The sequence below is a fragment of the Salvia splendens genome, chromosome 1 (genome assembly GCF_004379255.2).
Source record: "Salvia splendens isolate huo1 chromosome 1, SspV2, whole genome shotgun sequence".
Classification (NCBI taxonomy): Eukaryota; Viridiplantae; Streptophyta; class Magnoliopsida; order Lamiales; family Lamiaceae; genus Salvia; species Salvia splendens.
Window position 1 is genome coordinate 15,080,371 of NC_056032.1, and position 8,704 is coordinate 15,089,074.

Below are 8,704 nucleotides of genomic sequence, written 5' to 3' on the forward strand. Positions count from 1 at the left end.
GACTACTATTCCTACTGTTTGTTACATCCGAATAAACCCATTGCATGTCTTGAGGATTATCTGGATCAAAGCTTTTGCTACCATAGACCTGATAAAATATTATCCTGATGAAAAACGTATATGCAAAGGCACCACCCCAGCAGGAAAATATAGACAAATATTAAGTTATATGCTTACCTCATTCCATTTGATCAAATCAAATGGGCATATTCAATACAATGAGCAGCATTCATTCCTTGGAGTTTCTGCTAAAGGGAATTTCACTTGTGGTGGGAATAGCCAAATGGTACACTCAAAACATGCATGGGGTTATAATCCTGGCATGCCCCTTAAATTCTTCAGTTCCACCATCCACCATAGGTTTCACAGTTTCTTCTATATTGTATACATAATAATAAGGTTAAGTTTAACTAATAGATCGTGTAATATGGGCTCGCCCACTACACAATAACTTACCTAATATTAATACTATAATTAATTAGGTTATTGAATATTCCCAAAATTATGGTAATGGAATGGGAAGTTACAAAAGAGGTGAAGAGGCAAAGAATACGTAACACCAGGAATTCCGAAAAGTTTAGCCCTCTTGACAGCCTGAGATACAGATAAATAAAAAAATAGGAAAAATAAGAAAACAAACAAAAAATCCAATTTGTTCAATTGAAAGATAGACTACTATTCCTACTGTTTATTACATCCGAATAAACCCATTGCATGTCTTGAGGATTATCTGGATCAAAGCTTTTGCTATCATAGACCTGATAAAATATTATCCTGATGAAAAACGTATATGCAAAGGCACCACCCCAGCAGGAAAATATAGACAAATATTAAGTTATATGCTTACCTCATTCCATTTGATCAAATCAAATGGGCATATTCAATACAATGAGCAGCATTCATTCCTTGGAGTTTCTGCTAAAGGGAATTTCACTTGTGGTGGGAATAGCCAAATGGTACACTCAAAACATGCATGGGGTTATAATCCTGGCATGCCCCTTAAATTCTTCAGTTCCACCATCCACCATAGGTTTCACAGTTTCTTCTATATTGTATACATAATAATAAGGTTAAGTTTAACTAATAGATCGTGTAATATGGGCTCGCCCACTACACAATAACTTACCTAATATTAATACTATAATTAATTAGGTTATTGAATATTCCCAAAATTATGGTAATGGAATGGGAAGTTACAAAAGAGGTGAAGAGGCAAAGAATACGTAACACCAGGAATTCCGAAAAGTTTAGCCCTCTTGACAGCCTGAGATACAGATAAATAAAAAATAGGAAAAATAAGAAAACAAACAAAAAATCCAATTTGTTCAATTGAAAGATAGACTACTATTCCTACTGTTTGTTATATCCGAATAAACCCATTGCATGTCTTGAGGATTATCTGGATCAAAGCTTTTGCTATCATAGACCTGATAAAATATTATCCTGATGAAAAACGTATATGCAAAGGCACCACCCCAGCAGGAAAATATAGACAAATATTAAGTTATATGCTTACCTCATTCCATTTGATCAAATCAAATGGGCATATTCAATACAATGAGCAGCATTCATTCCTTGGAGTTTCTGCTAAAGGGAATTTCACTTGTGGTGGGAATAGCCAAATGGTACACTCAAAACATGCATAATCCTGGCATGCCCCTTAAATTCTTCAGTTCCACCATCCACCATAGGTTTCACAGTTTCTTCTATATTGTATACATAATAATAAGGTTAGGTTTAACTAATAGATCGTGTAATATGGGCTCGCCCACTACACAATAACTTACCTAATATTAATGCTATAATTAATTAGGTTATTGAATATTCCCAAAATTATGGTAATGGAATGGGAAGTTACAAAAGAGGTGAATATGCAAAGAATACGTAACACCAGGAATTCCGAAGAGTTTAGCCCTCTTGACAGCCTGAGATACAGATAAATAAAAAAAATAGGAATAATAAGAATACTCACAAAAAATCCAATTTGTTCAATTGAAAGATAGACTGTTATTCCTACTGTTTATTACACCCGAATAAACCCATTGCATGTCTTGAGGATTATCTGGATCAAAGCTTTTGCTACCATAGACCTGATAAAATATTATCCTGATGAAAAACGTATATGCAAAGGCACCACCCCAGCAGGAAAATATAGACATATAATAAGTTATATGCTTACCTCATTCCATTTGATCAAATCAAATGGGCATATTCAATACAATGAGCATCATTCATTCCTTGGAGTTTCTGCTAAAGGGAATTTCACTTGTGGTGGGAATAGCCAAATGGTACACTCAAAACATGCATGGGGTTATAATCCTGGCATGCCCCTTAAATTCTTCAGTTCCACCATCCACCATAGGTTTCACAGTTTCTTCTATATTGTATACATAATAATAAGGTTAAGTTTAACTAATAGATCGTGTAATATGGGCTCGCCCACTACACAATAACTTACCTAATATTAATACTATAATTAATTAGGTTATTGAATATTCCCAAAATTATGGTAATGGAATGGGAAGTTACAAAAGAGGTGAAGAGGCAAAGAATACGTAACACCAGGAATTCCGAAAAGTTTAGCCCTCTTGACAGCCTGAGATACAGATAAATAAAAAAATAGGAAAAATAAGAAAACAAACAAAAAATCCAATTTGTTCAATTGAAAGATAGACTACTATTCCTACTGTTTGTTATATCCGAATAAACCCATTGCATGTCTTGAGGATTATCTGGATCAAAGCTTTTGCTACCATAGACCTGATAAAATATTATCCTGATGAAAAACGTATATGCAAAGGCACCACCCCAGCAGGAAAATATAGACAAATATTAAGTTATATGCTTACCTCATTCCATTTGATCAAATCAAATGGGCATATTCAATACAATGAGCAGCATTCATTCCTTGGAGTTTCTGCTAAAGGGAATTTCACTTGTGGTGGGAATAGCCAAATGGTACACTCAAAACATGCATGGGGTTATAATCCTGGCATGCCCCTTAAATTCTTCAGTTCCACCATCCACCATAGGTTTCACAGTTTCTTCTATATTGTATACATAATAATAAGGTTAAGTTTAACTAATAGATCGTGTAATATGGGCTCGCCCACTACACAATAACTTACCTAATATTAATACTATAATTAATTAGGTTATTGAATATTCCCAAAATTATGGTAATGGAATGGGAAGTTACAAAAGAGGTGAAGAGGCAAAGAATACGTAACACCAGGAATTCCGAAAAGTTTAGCCCTCTTGACAGCCTGAGATACAGATAAATAAAAAAATAGGAAAAATAAGAAAACAAACAAAAAATCCAATTTGTTCAATTGAAAGATAGACTACTATTCCTACTGTTTATTACATCCGAATAAACCCATTGCATGTCTTGAGGATTATCTGGATCAAAGCTTTTGCTATCATAGACCTGATAAAATATTATCCTGATGAAAAACGTATATGCAAAGGCACCACCCCAGCAGGAAAATATAGACAAATATTAAGTTATATGCTTACCTCATTCCATTTGATCAAATCAAATGGGCATATTCAATACAATGAGCAGCATTCATTCCTTGGAGTTTCTGCTAAAGGGAATTTCACTTGTGGTGGGAATAGCCAAATGGTACACTCAAAACATGCATAATCCTGGCATGCCCCTTAAATTCTTCAGTTCCACCATCCACCATAGGTTTCACAGTTTCTTCTATATTGTATACATAATAATAAGGTTAGGTTTAACTAATAGATCGTGTAATATGGGCTCGCCCACTACACAATAACTTACCTAATATTAATGCTATAATTAATTAGGTTATTGAATATTCCCAAAATTATGGTAATGGAATGGGAAGTTACAAAAGAGGTGAATATGCAAAGAATACGTAACACCAGGAATTCCGAAGAGTTTAGCCCTCTTGACAGCCTGAGATACAGATAAATAAAAAAAATAGGAATAATAAGAATACTCACAAAAAATCCAATTTGTTCAATTGAAAGATAGACTGTTATTCCTACTGTTTATTACACCCGAATAAACCCATTGCATGTCTTGAGGATTATCTGGATCAAAGCTTTTGCTACCATAGACCTGATAAAATATTATCCTGATGAAAAACGTATATGCAAAGGCACCACCCCAGCAGGAAAATATAGACAAATATTAAGTTATATGCGTACCTCATTCCATTTGATCAAATCAAATGGGCATATTCAATACAATGAGCATCATTCATTCCTTGGAGTTTCTGCTAAAGGGAATTTCACTTGTGGTGGGAATAGCCAAATGGTACACTCAAAACATGCATGGGGTTATAATCCTGGCATGCCCCTTAAATTATTCAGTTCCACCATCCACCATAGGTTTCACAGTTTCTTCTATATTGTATACATAATAATAAGGTTAAGTTTAACTAATAGATCGTGTAATATGGGCTCGCCCACTACACAATAACTTACCTAATATTAATACTATAATTAATTAGGTTATTGAATATTCCCAAAATTATGGTAATGTAATGGGAAGTTACAAAAGAGGTGAAGAGGCAAAGAATACGTAACACCAGGAATTCCGAAAAGTTTAGCCCTCTTGACAGCCTGAGATACAGATAAATAAAAAAATAGGAAAAATAAGAAAACAAACAAAAAATCCAATTTGTTCAATTGAAAGATAGACTGCTATTCCTACTGTTTATTACATCCGAATAAACCCATTGCATGTCTTGAGGATTATCTGGATCAAAGCTTTTGCTACCATAGACCTGATAAAATATTATCCTAATGAAAAACGTATATGCAAAGGCACCACCCCAGCAGGAAAATATAGAAAAATATTAAGTTATATGCTTACCTCATTCCATTTGATCAAATCAAATGGGCATATTCAATACAATGAGCATCATTCATTCCTTGGAGTTTCTGCTAAAGGGAATTTCACTTGTGGTGGGAATAGCCAAATGGTACACTCAAAACATGCATAATCCTGGCATGCCCCTTAAATTCTTCAGTTCCACCATCCACCATAGGTTTCACAGTTTCTTCTATATTGTATACATAATAATAAGGTTAGGTTTAACTAATAGATCGTGTAATATGGGCTCGCCCACTACACAATAACTTACCTAATATTAATACTATAATTAATTAGGTTATTGAATATTCTCAAAATTATGGTAATGGAATGGGAAGTTACAAAAGAGGTGAAGAGGCAAAGAATACGTAACACCAGGAATTCCGAAGAGTTTAGCCCTCTTGACAGCCTGAGATACAGATAAATAAAAAAAATAGGAATAATAAGAAAACACACAAAAAATCCAATTTGTTCAATTGAAAGATAGACTGTTATTCCTATTGTTTATTACACCCGAATAAACCCATTGCATGTCTTGAGGATTATCTAGATCAAAGCTTTTGCTACCATAGACCTGATAAAATATTATCCTGATGAAAAACGTATATGCAAAGGCACCACCCCAGCAGGAAAATATAGACAAATATTAAGTTATATGCGTACCTCATTCCATTTGATCAAATCAAATGGGCATATTCAATACAATGAGCATCATTCATTCCTTGGAGTTTCTGCTAAAGGGAATTTCACTTGTGGTGGGAATAGCCAAATGGTACACTCAAAACATGCATGGGGTTATAATCCTGGCATGCCCCTTAAATTCTTCAGTTCCACCATCCACCATAGGTTTCACAGTTTCTTCTATATTGTATACATAATAATAAGGTTAAGTTTAACTAATAGATCATGTAATATGGGCTCGCCCACTACACAATAACTTACCTAATATTAATACTATAATTAATTAGGTTATTGAATATTCCCAAAATTATGGTAATGGAATGGGAAGTTACAAAAGAGGTGAAGAGGCAAAGAATACGTAACACCAGGAATTCCGAAAAGTTTAGCCCTCTTGACAGCCTGAGATACAGATAAATAAAAAAATAGGAAAAATAAGAAAACAAACAAAAAATCCAATTTGTTCAATTGAAAGATAGACTACTATTCCTACTGTTTATTACATCCGAATAAACCCATTGCATGTCTTGAGGATTATCTGGATCAAAGCTTTTGCTACCATAGACCTGATAAAATATTATCCTGATGAAAAACGTATATGCAAAGGCACCACCCCAGCTGGAAAATATAGACAAATATTAAGTTATATGCTTACCTCATTCTATTTGATCAAATCAAATGGGCATATTCAATACAATGAGCAGCATTCATTCCTTGGAGTTTCTGCTAAAGGGAATTTCTCTTGTGGAGGGAATAGCCAAATGGTACACTCAAAACATGCATAATCCTGGCATGCCCCTTAAATTCTTCAGTTCCACCATCCACCATAGGTTTCACAGTTTCTTCTATATTGTATACATAATAATAAGGTTAGGTTTAACTAATAGATCGTGTAATATGGGCTCGCCCACTACACAATAACTTACCTAATATTAATACTATAATTAATTAGGTTATTGAATATTCCCAAAATTATGGTAATGGAATGGGAAGTTACAAAAGAGGTGAAGAGGCAAAGAATACGTAACACCAGGAATTCCGAAGAGTTTAGCCCTCTTGACAGCCTGAGATACAGATAAATAAAAAAAATAGGAATAATAAGAAAACACACAAAAAATCCAATTTGTTCAATTGAAAGATAGACTGTTATTCCTACTGTTTATTACACCCGAATAAACCCATTGCATGTCTTGAGGATTATCTGGATCAAAGCTTTTGCTACCATAGACCTGATAAAATATTATCCTGATGAAAAACGTATATGCAAAGGCACCACCCCAGCAGGAAAATATAGACAAGTATTAAGTTATATGCGTACCTCATTCCATTTGATCAAATCAAATGGGCATATTCAATACAATGAGCATCATTCATTCCTTGGAGTTTCTGCTAAAGGGAATTTCACTTGTGGTGGGAATAGCCAAATGGTACACTCAAAACATGCATGGGGTTATAATCCTGGCATGCCCCTTAAATTCTTCAGTTCCACCATCCACCATAGGTTTCACAGTTTCTTCTATATTGTATACATAATAATAAGGTTTAGTTTAACTAATAGATCGTGTAATATGGGCTCGCCCACTACACAATAACTTACCTAATATTAATACTATAATTAATTAGGTTATTGAATATTCCCAAAATTATGGTAATGTAATGGGAAGTTACGAAAGAGGTGAAAAGGCAAAGAATACGTAACACCAGGAATTCCGAAAAGTTTAGCCCTCTTGACAGCCTGAGATACAGATAAATAAAAAAATAGGAAAAATAAGAAAACAAACAAAAAATCCATTTTGTTCAATTGAAAGATAGACTGCTATTCCTACTGTTTATTACATCCGAATAAACCCATTGCATGTCTTGAGGATTATCTGGATCAAAGCTTTTGCTACCATAGACCTGATAAAATATTATCCTAGTGAAAAACGTATATGCAAAGGCACCACCCCAGCAGGAAAATATAGACAAATATTAAGTTATATGCTTACCTCATTCCATTTGATCAAATCAAATGGGCATATTCAATACAATGAGCAGCATTCATTCCTTGGAGTTTCTGCTAAAGGGAATTTCACTTGTGGTGGGAATAGCCAAATGGTACACTCAAAACATGCATAATCCTGGCATGCCCCTTAAATTCTTCAGTTCCACCATCCACCATAGGTTTCACAGTTTCTTCTATATTGTATACATAATAATAAGGTTAAGTTTAACTAATAGATCGTGTAATATGGGCTCGCCCACTACACAATAACTTACCTAATATTAATACTATAATTAATTAGGTTATTGAATATTCCCAAAATTATGGTAATGGAATGGGAAGTTACAAAAGAGGTGAAGAGGCAAAGACTCCCCTCGACCCAACCGGATTTTTTTTTCCATTAATATTACAAAATTTTCATAAAACTCTCCTTTTGTATATTGTATAGATAGATGTTTATTTTTTTTTATATTTTATCAATTTTGTATTAAAACTTATATCAAGACAATACTATTAATATTGGAAGAATGAAAAATATTGTGTTTGCTTTTATTTTTTCTATTTTTGACACGGGAGACTATTAATATTGGACGAATGGAAAAGTCTTAACTTTACTTTTATTTGTTCTATTTTTGACATAAGAAAGAAAATATGGGTGACCTTGAAGAAAATTTCAACACTTATTATGCTTAAAATGGTTAACTAAATCTAAATAATTCACTAAAATTGTAATCGTGCAACACAAGAAATTAAATTAAATTAAATTAAATTAAATTAAATTAAATTAAATTAAATTAAATTAAATTAAATTAAATTAAATTAAATTAAATTAAATTAAATTAAATTAAATTAAATTAAATTAAATTAAATTAAATTAAATTAAATTAAATCAAATCAAATCAAATCAAATTAAATTAAATTAAATTAAATTAAATTAAATTAAATTAAATTAAATTAAATTAAATTAAATTAAATGTAATAGGATATAGCTAAGCTTGAATAGTTCTTCCTTTGTCGAGAAGCATTGCAATCAAAAAATGAAATTTATTTGATATAATAGCAACACCTTTCATTTGAGATAAATAAAAGGGTATTCGTACTTAGTGATTTCTTATAATATTTCCTTACTGATAACTGAAAGACTACTATTATAAATCATTAAGATTTAAGATAATCAAACGATCGAGCAC

General features: G+C 32.8%; 1 long non-coding RNA gene across 1 annotated transcript; it reads right to left on the minus strand.

The window, feature by feature from the left end:
- Positions 1-2,027: 2,027 nt before the first annotated feature.
- Positions 2,028-2,590, minus strand: LOC121805551. Its single transcript, XR_006051510.1, has 3 exons — positions 2,459-2,590; positions 2,180-2,377; positions 2,028-2,090 (listed from the first exon to the last, which is right to left on the minus strand). It is a non-coding gene; the product is annotated as an uncharacterized LOC121805551 (long non-coding RNA).
- Between the last annotated feature and the right edge of the window lie 6,114 nt (positions 2,591-8,704).